The sequence below is a fragment of the Prionailurus viverrinus genome, chromosome D3 (genome assembly GCF_022837055.1).
Source record: "Prionailurus viverrinus isolate Anna chromosome D3, UM_Priviv_1.0, whole genome shotgun sequence".
In the NCBI taxonomy this organism is placed as follows: domain Eukaryota; kingdom Metazoa; phylum Chordata; class Mammalia; order Carnivora; family Felidae; genus Prionailurus; species Prionailurus viverrinus.
In genome coordinates, this window is record NC_062572.1 from 53,803,294 (window position 1) to 53,819,554 (window position 16,261).

Here is a 16,261-nt window from a genome sequence, read left to right on the forward strand (position 1 = left end):
ACCATTCCTCTCTTTTCCAAGAAGCTGAATAAGCATTTGTGTTTGTAATGTCTGGGTTTTGAAAGAGCTAAACTCAAGGAAGAAAAATAAGTATTTGTGAGTTTCCAAAAAGGAACCATTTGTAATGGGCAATCAAAAACAGTTGTTTAAGAAGAAATTGTTGAAGAACAGGCTAAATCCTTTTGAAATTGAGAGCTGAAAGACGATGACCAGGGTCCTGGAAGGAGAGTTTTGGAAGAAAGATGAAAATCTGGAGGCAGATTTCTGCGCTGCATCCCAATACAGGTTCCAGGCTTGGTTCCTGGTCCAGAGGGGACTGAAGGAAGTATACTGGGGAAATAACTATTTTGAAGAGCACTATTTGATCACAATCACTAGAGCACCCTTCCCAGACCCCATCCTCCCCAATCCCACCATGTAAGGAGGCTTACAAACATTTCCTCCTTATATTATCCCCACTCATTTTATCATCATGTTAACATATTTCAAAAAATATTGTTACAATATATCTGAAAACTTAAAGGACTCCTGGAAATGTAATGGTTTAGGAAGTCTAACTATCTAAAATTTATGGACAGAATTTGGTAAGTTAATAAATCTTAACCTGGCAACTGAGAGGAATAGATACACCTATTACAAGTACTATGTTTTAAGAAATATCCTAGCATTGGGGTGCCTGGGTGGCTCAGTCAGTTGGACATCTGACTCTTGATTTCAGCACAGGTCATGATCCCATGGTTGTGGGATTGAGCCCAGTGTTGGGCTCTGAGCGTGGAACCTGCTTGAGATTCTCTCTCTCTCTCTTTCTCTCGCCCTCCCCTGTTCATGTGCTCTCTCTCACACTCTCTCTTTCTCTAAAATTAAAAAAAAAAGAAATATATGGTGTTATTTGTACTATTATTTTTAATTTTAAACACATGTATTGAATAAGTAAGTATGTTAAGTATATTGTATGTGATAGAAATGTATTGAATAAGTAAGTATGTAAAGTATATTGTATGTGATAGATGTACTATTTTTTATATTGATAACAACTCTGGGGTAGTTATTATTATTCTAATTCAACAATTGAAGAACTTGGAATCCCCAAGGTTAATTAATTTGCTAAAGGTCAAGCAGCTATAAAGCTTCAAAGCTGTGGTTTAAATCAAGGTATATGTGAAATGCATGTTTTTGCAGAGTTAGATGCTTGTATGTCATATTAACTTTTTACCTTTAGATGAAACACCTACATAAGTTATTTTATTTTTTATTTTTATTTTTTAAATTTTTCTTAACATTTATTTATTTTTGAGAGACAGAGTGTAAGCCAGGGAGGGGCAGAGAGAGAGGGAGACACAGAATCTGAAGCAGGCTCCAGGCTCTGAATGTCAGCACAGAGCCTGATGCGGCACTTGAACCCAAAAACTGTGAGATCATGACCTGAGCCGAAGTCAGATGCTTAACTGACTGAGTCACCCAGGCGCCTCTACATAAGTTATTTTAAAATGAGATTACCATTTTTGATGGCTTTACAGACTTTAATCCTCATCAGATTTTATTTTTAACCCCGACCAATTTGAGTAACCTGCTGATTATCTGGCTAGACAGTTCTCTTGGTCACTCCAGCATACTGGGTACTTAAGTATAATCCAGCTCCATGTTTAAGAATTAAACTCTTTGCTTTCCCTATTCCTTGTAACGACTCTTATAAAAGATGTAAAGGTATTCTCAGAGCAGTATTCTCATATGACTGGAGTTAAGGCAATCTCATTCAAATTTATGGTAGATGTCTTACGGTCATCTCCTGTAGAACAGGAGCTTCCAAACATCATCATAACCTTAAATTTCAAGGCCTGGATCTTTTTAGCTTAATAATCATCTACAGTCTTTAGCAACCCTCATGACTAAGTCTTTTACCTTGCCAACGACCAGAACTAACACATTGCAGAAATCTTGAACTCTAATATGCCATTGTTTCACTATACCTTCAGTTGCACAGCTATGTTACCCCCAATAAACCCGTGCACAAATCAGAAATTTTCAGGCTCTAGCTTGCCTGGTTTTTATCCAAGTCCAATAGAGTCACTTGGGTTTTCTTTCTGTCTTCTCTGTATTAGAATCTGTGATTGAGCATCCAAACAATACTTGCAATAATACCTTGCATTTTCCTACAGCTTTATGTTTTATTTGCACCTAGTCAGCAAAACTCCACCCTTGGGTCCTTTGGATCAACAACACAATCCCATTTTTTTGTTGTTGTTGTTTTCATTAACTGTCCCGGGGTTATTGAATGCTAGTATACAGATTAAACCTGAACTGATATATAGATTAGCACCAAGTAAAATTGCAGAGTGTTTCAACTATAATTTTAGCCAGTCCATTTAGTCATTTTCCTTATTCTTATTTATCTTACTTTGTCATTTTTTTTTCATGTATTCCAGAAATTCTCCTCTTGAAAGTTATTTCAATCTTCACCCATTTCACTTATAGCAAACAATGTAAAAATTATAATCTCTCTGATTTTCTTCCTTTTTAACTTAAGAAAAATTCATCTTCTCATCATCTCTACCCCACTCCTAGTTGACAATGTAAGAGAACAATGCAACCTGCCTCATAATAGCATGGTTCATTCATTACTGCCTCTGACATCACGACCTCCCATCTTTTGTTTATTTCCAGAGCTTTTTTCCATCAATCCTATCACTCTCCAGCTGTTCATTTTGCAACCTATATACATATCCAAATCTCTATTTCACCTTCAAAGAAAACCTCTCTTAATCATGTGCCTTCTTTTTTGGGATGAGCACTGGGTATTATATGGAAACCAATTAGACAATAAATTATATTTTAAAAAATCATGTGCCCTCTCTATTCTCCTGAACATCCTTTTTTTTTGCCTTCATACAAATAACTAAAAGAAGCAATCACATTTATTTATTATTTCTACCTTCTCACTTCATTTCCACTCTATGAATTCCAGTAACTCACTTTTACTACTACCACACAACCAAAGCAGCACATTTTGAGGCCACTAGGGATGCTTTGATTCCTACACTCCATGAAAATATAACATACTTAAATCTGTTAGAGACCTTGCTAACTGTATATTCTATGTGGTCACTACCCTCTAAGCGTTGTTTAAATCTTTGGCTTCTATAATTCTCTACTCTTTTGTTTTCCTTGGACTCCTCCAATAATTCTTATTCTGTCTCTTTTTCTAAAAATACATTCTGGGGGCGCCTGGGTGGCTCAGTCAGTGAAGCGTCCAACTTCAGCTCAGGTCATGATCTCGCAGCTTGTGAGTTCGAGCCCCGCACCCGCCTCTGTGCTGACAGCTCAGAGCCTGGAGCCTGCTTCAGATTCTGTGTCTCCCTCTCCCTCTGCTCCTCCCCTGCTCACGCTCTGACTCTCTCTGTCTTTCAATAATAAATAAACGTTTAAAAAATTTTTTTAAATAAATAAAATAAAAATACATTCTGCCATTTCCATAAATTGCTTTTTCTTCCAGGGTTCTTTTATCATCTATTATTATTATTGTATTCATGCTTTCTTTTCTTCTTTCAGGATTTTAACTCCAACCTGTATTGGCTACTGCTAAATTTATATATCCAGATCATATCTCTAATTTATCTTTAGATTTATAAAGTAAAAGCAATTTAACATAGTGGTTAAGAGATAATGTTCTTCAACCAGATTTCCTAAGTTTAAAATCTGGCTCTACTACTTAGCTGCTGTGTGATTCTAAACACATTACTGAACATCTCTGCGCCTCTCTTTCCTCATGTATAAGATGAAGGCAATGGTAGTATCTGTTTCTTATATTTAATTAATACAAATAGAATGTTTTCAACAATACGTGGCACAGTGTGTTATGTATCTAAAAACGAATCTTAATGATAGCATTTTCAAATGTGTGCACTTAAATGTCTCCCAGTCACCTCAAATTCCAAGTGCTTAAGACTCACTCCAGCCTTTTTCCAGCTCAGCCATTATCCATCCACCCATGCAAACTAGAACGTAAGCTGTCATTCTTCTGGTTTCTCTTGAACTCATTTCTAATGCTAATAAATTTCCAGGGCTACTGTTTATATCTCACAGATATTGCTTAGATCTGTGTTCTGTATCTGCTCTTTTTTCTGTCTGCGATTTTGTTTATTTTGTAAATGTATCCTTCTCTATCTGATCATCAATATCAGCATTTCTCACAAATTGCCCTAACCCTTCTTCTTTTCTCATCTATACTCTCCAATAAATTTCAGCCCCCAAACATGGCTTTAATCACATTCTTTATGCAAATAGCTTCCAAATTTCTCTTTCCAGCCAATTCTATTCTGAGAACTAGATTTATATGTTCACCAGCTTAGTTGACATAGTGATTTAGATGTCTTAAAAGTATCTCAAGCTTCTATATCAAACCTGATTCTTCCTGTGGTCTCCTTGTCAATGACTGGCACCAACATTCATCAATTTCTACAAGATGGATGCTTGTTTACCATTCTTGACACCTCCTTCTTTAATCACCACAACTTCCCCAAAACCTAATCTACCATCAAATGCTATAATTTTTCCACTAAACACTAAATATCTTAAATATGTCTATTTCTCTCCACCTCCATCTCTGCCACTATCATCCTTTGTCAACCAGACCACGTTGATAAGTTCTTAAAAGGTTTCCTTCATATTTTACTCTTTCACTTTTCCAATCCATCCTCCACAGCAGACTACTTACAGCCAGGGTTACCTAGAGCCAGAGGTCTTTGAAGCTGATGCTGACTCCACAAAATCCAACCCTGGTCAGCTTTTTTCTCTTAGTTACGATCCTTCAATGGCTTGATATTGGATTTAGGTAAAGAACAAAAGGGGCGCCTGGGTGGCGCAGTAGGTTAAGCGTCCGACTTCAGCCAGGTCATGATCTCGCGGTCCCGGAGTTCGAGCCCCGCGTCGGGCTCTGGGCTGATGGCTCAGAGCCTGGAGCTAGTTTCCGATTCTGTGTCTCCCTCTCTCTCTGCCCCTCCCCCGTTCATGCTCTGCCTCTCTCTGTCCCAAAAATAAATAAACGTTGAAAAAAAAAATTTTTAAAAAGAACAAAGTTATCGATATGATGAACAAAAAATTATTTTGTCTGGCATCTACCTAACTCTCCAGGTTCATTTTGCCTCTAGTCACATTTGATGCTGCTCTCCACCTCACTTTCTATACGATAGCCTTACCAAACCTTTTCACTAGACTTCAATGGTACCATGTTGCCTCAGACTGTACATACTTTGCCTTGGATATTTTGCAGCAGGCACCATTTCAGCTCCACTTCCCTCCTCATAGCATCCGCAGTAGTGACCAGGTCAATACATGCTTTGAACAGCTTCCTACAGGTGTATCTGATTGTACCTACTGTTGGTCTCGACCTGATACAAACATGTAGGTATCTCTCACTTCTTACCCAAAGCCCCTCCGATGCCAGTGTTTGGATACGCAAAGAGAAAATTCTAAAAATTCTGAAATATCTCATATGAGTTGCCTCCAGTGAGACCAACAGGATTTGAATTTCCTTCCTTTTTGGTTTCATTCTTCCAGTCTCTAACTTCTGTTCCCTTGGATAACTTTTCTGTAAAATAATCCCATGCAAGCCTTTGTTTCAAAAGCTTTCCTTTAGAGTGATTATCTCAAAGATACATAGGTTGCTCCCTATGCTTGGAATGTTTCCTCCACCACCTTCATCTGATTAACACTCAATAAGGGCTTGAATCTTTCTGAGAATTTCTCTCGCTTAATGTTCCCATTCTCCCTTCCCTTGTTGCACATTCTTATAGACACATTTATCTCTGTAGTGTTTCAGTTGTAATATTACATTAATTTGTGCCAGGGAATAGCCAACATTTTCTGTAAAAAAGTCATTTAGTAAATATTTTGGGCTTTCTTGGCAAAATAGCCATTGTCACAAAAATTTAATTCTTCCATTGACTTAAAAAAAAAGGATGTGGCTGTTTTTTAGTAAAACTATATTTACAAAACCAGATGCGTATTAGTTTCCTAGGGCTACCAAAACAAAGTGCCAAAAATTGTCTTAAAAACAATAGAAGTTTACTGTCTCGCATTTCTGAAGGCTAGAAGTTTTAAATCAAGGTGGCAGGAGAACCATGCTCTCTTTAGCACCTCTAGGGGAGAATAACTCCTTTATTTGCTCTGGCTTCTGGAGTTGGCCAAGAATCCTCAGCCTTCTTCAGCTTGTAGATCCATCACTCCAGACACAAAGCCACTCTTACCTGGGTATCTTCACCTTACTTTCCTTCTCTGAAGGTCTAGGTTCAAATTTCCCTTTTTTATAAGGGCACCAGTCATATTAAATGACCTCATTTAACATTTTAACACCTCATGATCACCCCCTATTTCCAAACAAAGTCACATTCTGATGTATGGTGGGGCAGGGGTTGGAATTTAACATACCTTTTTGGGGGGACATAATTCAACCCATAACAAAGCTGAAGGCCAGATTTGACATGGGAGCTATTGTTTGCCAATTCCTGATCTATGTGATTACTTTGTTAAAATCTGTTTTCCTTACTATGCTGTAAATCTCATGAGAATAGGAATTATGTCCAGTTTTGCTTAACTCTGTGTTCCCAGGATTTCAGATATGGCCTGGTATAAAGAAAATGCTCAGTAAATTTAGCTTAAAGAAGGATAAAATTGGCACAATCCAGTCTCAACAAACTCATGCTAGATTATTAGTGAGGCACACCAAATGTTCTCTTTTCCGAAATTCCACTTTCTCTAAAATCCATCCTCCACATAACAGATTACATTGACAGTCTTGAATGCCAAATTGACAAATTATCTTCCCTAGATAAAAAAAAAAAAAAACAAACGAGTGATTTTTATCTCTGTGGATACATTCTAAAATTCTTAAGATGGCACACAAAGTTCTCCATTTCATGACTATTGGCTACGGGGCTAGCTAACCTCATCATCTGTCATTCTCTGGCTGACACTTTGTGATACAACAGCATTATAAGACTTGACGTTTTTGAAATATACCAAATTGTTTTAGATTTTAGGCCCTTAGTTTATGTTGCTTTCCAGTCTTGAAATTTTTGGCCTATTCTTTTGTCTAACCATCAGTTGTTTGACACAGAAGAGTAAATTCAGGCGTTATCTCTCCGAGAAATCATCCCTAGTTTTCCAATGAAGGGCTAAGTACTGATGCTTATTGTCACCATAAATGTACAAATTTCTTGAGGGTAAAAACTGACTGTATTTATCTGTCTTCAGAGTTTACTGGCACAAAGTAAGCATGTTCAGTTAATATTTATTGCACAAGTAAATAAATTAGGGAATGAAGAAAGAGTGCTGGTGGTAAGTGTTTAAACACTTTCAGAAGCTACCATAATGTGTCCCTGACAGCTCCAAGTGAGATGAGATGGAGAGTACTAAGGGAAAAACATCACTTTTATTTTTCTCTTCTTTTAGGCATACTAAAATAACGTCCTGAAAGAAATCACTTCTTCCAACAAATCCCTCTTTGAATCACTAGCCAATAGGGACAAGTAGAAGAAACTAACTTACCAAACACAGAGAGACTAGGGCAAAGGTAATATGGCAAAGAGGAAAATAATGGGTGCCAAGGGTTGGACTTCAACATTCTGTGTTGGGCACCTTCTGTCTCCCACCTCCTTGTGCATTAACTTCTAAATTACTACTTGTGATCTCTTATCTCCAATTATATAAATAAATGCCATGGATACAACTGACAGAAAATATTTCAGAAGTTCCTAATGTCTAAAGAATTGATTCTCATCTTACCTATATACAATAGACAAATACTTTAATAGGTAAATACAAAGTGATAAAGTCAGACAATCCAGAAAAACAAATATATAATAAAGAAAAATGATGGGTTTTGGTCAACTCTCAGATATTTTTCCACCAGTTTGCACTTTAGTTTCCATATAAGAATATTTTTGACAGTGTCAAAGTTATAATAACACTTAGTAAATATTATATATATAAAAGAATTCATAAGATAACATCCCTTTGATATAGCCAGGATAAACCAGGGAATAATGGATGAAATGCAGTGTTATACAGAGCAGAAAGAGGTATGCTGAAAAGGCCTTTTTTTGAAGTTCATACATAATTTTGAAAGGAAGACTGTAAAAGCAGAGATCCTTTCAGAAAAATTAATCTAATAGGGGAAAAAAGCATCATCTAAGATATAAATACACTTTCATCCAACTAATACAATATTTGGGTAAATAGAAAAAAACCTAAATTCGTCTTTTCTTTTTAAAAATTCTCTTTTTTTTCCTGAGCAATAGAGGGGTCAGAGACCAAGTCTAAATGTCCAGTTCTGTCCAAAGTACATAATTTTATAAGCCAAAAATAAGTCTTTTATAGAACACTTTCTTTGTAGTTATTTGGCCATTTCTAAAAAAGGAAACTCATATGTGAGTCTTCATCTTCCTTTATAATAACCTGGGAAAATGATAAAAAGATTAAAATGATGCAAGTTACTGAGGCTTTGGAAGCACTGTTTTTATTTTATTTTTTAAAGTTTTTATTTAAATTCATTAGTTAACATACAGTGTAATATTATTTTCTGGTGTACAATATAGTGATTTAACACTTCCATACATCACCCAGTGCTGATCACAAGTGCACCTTTTTTTTTTTAATATTTATTTTTGAGAGAGAGAGTGAAAGTGGGGGAAAGGCGGACATAGAGGGGGACAGAGGATCCAAATTGGGCTCTGCACTGACAGCAGACAGTCCGATGTGGGGCTTGAACTCACCAACAGTGAGATTGTGATCTAAGCCAAACTCAAAAGCCGGATGCTTAACCGACTGAGTGCATTTCTTAATCCCCATCACCTATTTCACTCATCCCCCACCCATCTCTCTTCTGGCGATCATCAGCTCTTGTTGTTTTTCAACAGTTTCTGTGTCCTTTAGCTTCCACATAGCCATGCAAATGACTCTTCACCAACATCTATTACTTATATGCATAAACTCGCTACAAGAATGTACACTATGACTTCCTGTCATGGTACTTGGGCATGTTGGAATTTTTTAAAAAGTTAAAAGAATTTTATTAGAATGGCATTTCATTTTACCCATATTAGTAGAGTTAAATAGAGTGCCGTTTTTCAACTTTCCTTGGCTGTGCTTATTTATTTTGGTATGTTTCTAGTTGCACTTCAACCAACTTGCAAATTACTCACAGTTGAATGAAGTCAAGAAGAATTCAAGGATGGAATGAGTGAGAATCTGAGCTTCTGTGTCACATTCTTCAAAGAAAATATAAAACGTTTTTTTAAGATTTATTAATTTTATATCATACTCATCATTTCTACAAGTTTATATAAATGGTAATTAACTGTATGTAAATTTGAGATATGGATATTACAAATACATATCTATATGTATTTTCACCAGTAATTTTCAGCATAGCATAATATGAAGAAGTATAATATGGGTGATGTGATAGGAATGTGGCACCAAGGCCAAAAGAGCTAAATTGGCATTTGATTGAAGACTAGAGCTAAATCCAACACAAGGGACGGCATAATCCTTGGCTATTGTACACCGAATACAGGGGGGTCAGGTGCAGTTGCACTTAGCATCTAGAAGAGAAAAAGAGAGAAACTGGAAGACTGTAAGAAGGCAATTACCAGAGTAGAAAGGGAAATCACAATCTCATAATTTCAGAAAAAGTAAAAATATTAGCCTGGAAACTGAGACATAAAATTGTTCTAATTTAAAAGATTTTTCCATGGAGTAGGAATTCTACCTATATTCTTTATAGTTCAATGAGGTCAGGAGCCGTAAATGCTACCTTGGATTCCTCTCAAGAGGAACTATTCCCCTGTTGGAAGGATTCGATGAAATTATGCAGGAAAAGTTGTTTAACACAGGAGTTTGCACATAGTAATAACTCAATAAGTATTTTCCACTAGCACAACTGCTACTCGTAGTAGCAGCAGCAGTAGTAAAAATAAATGGTCTTTAACTTAGAAATTCTGTGATTTACAAATTGGTAAAATGGAGTGAATTAATTTTAACATTATGACACTATCTGAATATTGTAAACAGATAGGATTTTTCATTTGCTGCCATGTCAAGTTTTTTTTTTAGTTTTTTTTTTAACATTTATTTATTTTTGAGACAGAGAGAGACAGAGCATGAAGTGGGGAGGGTCAGAGAGAGAGGGAGACACAGAATCCGAAACAGGCTCCAGGCTCTGAGCCATCAGTCCAGAGCCCAACGCGGGGCTCGAACTCACGGAGTGCGAGATCATGACCTGAGCCGAAGTCAGACGCTTAACCAACTGAGCCACCCAGGCGCTCCATGCCATGTCAAGTTTTAAAGGAACGTTTTAGATTTTTTTTTCTGCCCTTTTACATCTATTCAGGATTTGCAGTTTCCATGGCCCTGGGGTACACACAATGAATACCTGAGTACTTAGATTAAGAAACTACATACCGTCATAAACCATGAAATTAGTGGAAGGGACTTTGTCATTTATCCAAACATAATTGAAAGCAAGTATGGTTCCATAGTAATTCACATTTCTGACATGTGATTTCAGAAGATCTTAATAAGGATTGGGTTACATAGGCCTAAAACAGTGAATTTTTTTTCAATATATGAAATTTATTGTCGAATTGGTTTCCATACGACACCCAGTGCTCATCCCAAAAGGTGCCCTCCTCAATACCCATCACCCACCCTCCCCTTCCTCCCACCCCCCATCAACCCTCAGTTTGTTCTCAGTTTTTAACAGTCTCTTATGCTTTGGCTCTCTCCCACTCTAACCTCTTTTTTTTTTTTTCCTTCCCCTCCCCCATGGGTTTCTGTTAAGTTTCTCAGGATCCACATAAGAGTGAAAACATATGGCATCTGTCTTTCTCTGTATGGCTTATTTCACTTAGCATCACACTCTCCAGTTCCATCCACGTGGCTACAAAGGGCCATATTTCATTCTTTCTCATTGCCACGTAATATTCCATTGTGTACATAAACCACAATTTCTTTATCCATTCATCAGTTGATGGACATTTAGGCTCTTTCCATAATTTGGCTATTGTTGAGAGTGTTGCTATAAACATTGGGGTAAATTCCTAGCAGTGCTACTGCTGGGTCATAGGGTAGGTCTATTTTTAATTTTCTGAGGAACCTCCACACTGCTTTCCAGAGCGGCTGCACCAGTTTGCATTCCCACCAACAGTGCAAGAGGGTTGCCGTTTCTCCACATCCTCTCCAGCATCTATAGTCTCCTTATTTGTTCATTTTGGTCCCTCTGACTGGCGTGAGGTGATATCTGAGTGTGGTGTTGATTTGTATTTCCCTGATGAGGAGCGACGTTGAGCATCTTTTCATGTGCCTGTTGGCCATCTGGATGTCTTCTTTAGAGAAGTGTCTATTCATGTTTTCTGCCCATTTCTTCACTGGGTTATTTGTTTTTTGGGTGTGAAGTTTGGTGAGCTCTTTATAGATTTTGGATACTAGCCCTTTGTCTGATATGTCATTTGCGAATATCTTTTCCCATTCCATTGGTTGCCTTTCAGTTTTGTTGATTATTTCCTTCTCCTAAAACAGTGAATTTTTGACAGGAGATGTTGATACATCAGAATCGCTAAGAATGCAGCATCAAGTTTGAAAACATTTCCCAGCTGATTCTGACACATACCCAATCCCTCTGCTAACTGGTGAGAACAACTGATTCAAATACTAATACATTTAAAAGAAAAAAAAAAAGAAAAAAAGAAAAGAAATCTGCCTACTCCCCGGGAGAAAAATGGACTCAAGAACTGAGTTTATTACACCCTAAATTATGTGAATTTATAATTTAGTTCAGTTTCATTTATCTAGTTTTTATTGTTACAAGCTTTGTATATTTTTTATGCATATATTTTTGACTGTGGGAAGAAGCCAGCATTGACTGATCAGCTGACGCGTGCCTGGCATGGGACATTGTGCTTACCCATACATCCTAACCAGTCCTATGCGCAGATTCCATTCTTTAGAGGCAAACGGCATTGTTCCCATTTAACAGGTGAGTATATAGTGTCAGAGTGATTAACTCTCTCAAGGTCATTATACCTGATACAGAGTAGGTGTTCAAGCCTGGACTGCCTGATTGCTATGCTAACTTCACAACCCTTAGCTGTTCAGTGAACATGGAATTCAGAGGAGATGGGTTGTAGAGCATACATTTTTAATAAGTGAATAGATCTCATAATAGCACAACAGAACAAAGTCCACTGGCAGGAAGGTTACTACACTGAATTCTTCCCCCAAAATTGTGTCTCTTAGATCTTCCTTCGTTGTAAATTTTTACTGAGAAGTTTATTCCCTTTATCTGTGAAATTATAATGGCGTCTCTTCATAGTTTTGGAAAATGGAATCCACATCAGATCACCTATAAAATTCAGCAAATGACAAATGCTCACACACACACACACAAAGTCCAAAAGTCATAGGTTTTTCACAGAAAGTGTAATCATCTCAATCCAAGGAAGTATAGTAATTAACAGATAAGAGGTTTGTTAAATGAATATGCAGTGTCATGATGCTGGAGTTTGGCATTGATCACTGTTAGTCTTACAGGTTTCCCCCTGGCCTGGAAATTCTGACACCACATTTATCACTTGCTCTATTTTTAGAACTTTAATGAGCAGATGACCAAGACTTACCTCATTAACTTAGCTTCTGAGAAAACATTATTTACAGAGATAATAGTTCGTTAGAATGGTCACTGCTCCCAAATTTGTTAGAAAATATACATGTAAGCCAAACTAACGTTTATTTCATAGTGGGAAAGTTTGACCTTGTTTAACAGGTAAGCTTTTACTACATTTGTTTTCCTGGAATTAATCCATCTTAAAAATATGTGTATTTTCAGGGACACATGAAATATTTACCTCATTTTAAAGTTCCTATGACTCACAAAACACATCATTTTACATAATATTTAGTATTTTTCTATAGTTTAAAATTAATAATTATTGCTATTCCTAAGGTCTTCTTTGTTTAGCTACAGTAATAGAGGGTTATTTTATCATTATGTGAATCTTTATGTATATTTTGAAGTTTAAAGTCACGTATTCAGGGTTTTAATAAATTAAATACAGCATCTAGAAAACATAAGCCCCTTTCCCAAATTCTATAAAAATGATAGTAAAAATTTTAAAATACTCGTATAGACCCAGAGGGACAAAGAAAGGGGAAAACATAATGGGAGATGGGAGATGTCTTTCATATTTTGCAAGTTGAAAAGCAGAGATACAGAAATGGCAGCGAACTAGCAAGTCAGAAGAAACGAAGAAGAGGGAGACCTGCGCAAGGCAGTGGAATTTCTTGCCTGGAACCAGGGAAAGTCTAGGGGATGAAGGCACGAGGGAAGCTTTGAAGAGCAGGACAAAAGAAAACCAAGATACCTGATTGCTTGTCACTATCAGGTGCAGTTAAAACCCCACATCCTCTTCTTGAGTCCCTTCAATTACAAAATTACCCCTTGCCTGTGTGGCAAAAGGCAAAAGTTTTCCTATGTGAAAATGTTGTATGAAGGAAAAACTATGGATTCTGCAACATGAGCCAGAGATGGAAGTGGTGGTGAGGGGAGCTAGGGAAAGAGGGGGGTCTACCCTGCAAATGAATCAACTACAAGTTTCTTAGTACTAAATCCTGAAACCCCAACCCCTCGTTTTGCTTAGCAACACAGCAGATGTGTAATTTCCAGTCATACAATTGAAAGAGTTTTCTCTGGGAGAAATAACCAACCCGAGCGCAAATGCACACAGGTACTGACAGCTTTGTGCCGGGTCACGGCCCCGTCACTTTTCTGGAAGCCTCACATCAGCAAGATCTACTCAAGTATTTAGTTTTCTATCTGCTTTTAGTGTGTCAATCTAAATATAAATTAACCTTCAAAGATCATCAAACAGTGCCTCCAACTGGGAGCACAGAAGCCTAAGAAAAGAAACAGAAAACAAGGGACTCAAGAGAAAAAAGACAACGGAAGGAAGAGGATAAAAAAATATATACATTAAACTTTAATGTCTTTAGAGACATAAAAGAAGATATACATTCATTTAGAACAGAGTGCTTTTTAAAAGAAACATTCAGAGAATGAGAAAGAGCTCTTAGAAATTAAGTACCATAGGGCAGAAATATTTTCAAATCTATTGGAGATGTTGAAGTAGAATTTGAAAAATCCCCAGGAAATAAAGTAAAATAAATAAAAAGATGGAAAATTGGGGGAAAATAAATGCTTAATTCGGAAGAGTTGATATCCTGAAACTGTAGGTTTCAACAGGAGGAGATACAGAAAGAAAAATGATTAAAGGAATAATATATATTTAAAAAAAATAAGTAGATCTGAATATTATCAATTTCCAGATAGTGGTAATCCATTAAGTGCTTTAAACAATAAATAAAATAAACCTCATACCAAAGCAGACCAAATGCAATAAAAATTATAGCAAAGCATCCATGACATTTCTGAATTTTGAAATGAAAATAAGAGCTGAAAAGCTTTAAAAAGGGTAAAAAACTTTTTTTTTAAATAACAACATTAGAAGTTAGGAGAAAAATATACTCGACATTCTGAGGAATAATGATTTGAAGGTATATTTTTGTTTGATCAAACTACGAATTAATTCTAAAGGACAGAAAACAGTATTTTCAGATTTGTTAGGCCCTAAAAAATTTGTAACCATCTATTACCCTTTCTTAAAATGCTGCTAGAACATGTGCTGTATGAAATGAGGGAGGGAATAACGCAAAACATATGGGACCCAGGGAAAAGGGTCTCCAGAGTAAGAGACACTGGCAACACAAATTTCCAAGATGGTAATGGGGATCCCAGGATGGCAGCTGTGCAGCAGGCTTAAAATGTCACTAATCCAGGCTAAAGGCCCTCGAAATAATATCTGTGTATTGATTAATCATTATTGAGTAAAAGCCATTCCAAAACTTGGTTGCTTAAAAAAATCTTTTGCCATTTCCAACACGTTTACAGAGCAGCTGAGCAGTTCTGCATAACTGGGATAGGCCAGACGGATCTTGGCTAGACTTACTCATCCATGTGGTCAGCTAGTAGGTTGGCTGGAGGCTGATTGTGCTATAATGGTCTTGGCGGACACCTTGGCTCTTCGTTATATTTATCTCATATTTTAGCAGCAAACTAACCAAGGAATAATCTTATGCGAGCAAGCAGAAATGCACCATCACGTTGTCAAGCCGCTCCTTGTCTCAAGTTTGCTGCTTTCCTAGAGGCCAGTACAAATCATATGGCCAAGCCCAGAGTCAATATAAGATTTCTATCAAAGGGCGTGGAGATAGGGCAGTGTGAAAAATTGGGGCAATGAATGCAATCACTCTGTCATAATCTCTAAGAAAAACATTAAAAGATACCTTTTTGTATCTCCTGATATTTTGGGGGAAGTTTTACAGTTCTATGTGGATGTTGAGGGATAAAGTAGTAACAGGCACAAAGAAAACCAAGCAAACACAGGCAAGCACTATTAATTCTAGGAAAAATAGATCATTGTAGGAAAGAAAATGTAATTAGTGCCTTTTATGTGGCTTAATTGTGAACAGTATTTACAAAGTCAGAATAATGTAATAACTGAATATTGATCTATACTGAATCTATATAACCATATAGGGAGGTTGGGGGAAAGGCAATGTGTGTGTAGAGGAAGTGGCCTAAGGGGGGGGGGGCATCAAATTTGAGGGTAGGAAGTCCATAATTATGTTGATACTGGAAGAAATCAAGAACTAACATAAGTCTGTAATTAAAATCACAAGAAATCCGGTGGACAGGCAGATGTGAGAAAGAAACTGCTGAGTCTGTTATAAGCCTTACAATGACATTTGAGTTTTAAACTAGGTGCATATATTTATTTGTTAAATAGTCTTATATACAAAATAAAAGTAAATCAAAAGAAGAGTAATATATTTGTTCATAAAGAACATTGTACAAAGATATTGAGATCTGAATGACCTTGAACTTCCTTACCCTTACTTTCCTCAAAAGAAAAAACAAATGGGCCAATCAATCTCATCATTCCTTTTTGTTTAAAAGTTCCAAGATCCACAATTCCAATGAATCTTGCTAAAGACATATTCTTTGAAATTGTGTATCTTTAATTTTATTTTTAAATAATAATGCAGTGTCTCTTAATTTGATGTCCTTATTCTTTTATGCATTTGTTCCATGTTTTGCTCATATGTATTTAACCCAAAATTCTGCTATTGAGGTCATCATTACTTGTTTAAT

General features: G+C 36.6%; 1 pseudogene; it reads left to right on the forward strand.

Annotated features, from left to right (window-relative positions):
• Positions 1 to 205: 205 nt before the first annotated feature.
• Positions 206 to 16,261, forward strand: part of LOC125148655 (sterol-4-alpha-carboxylate 3-dehydrogenase, decarboxylating-like) — a 96,062-nt pseudogene continuing 80,006 nt past the window's right edge.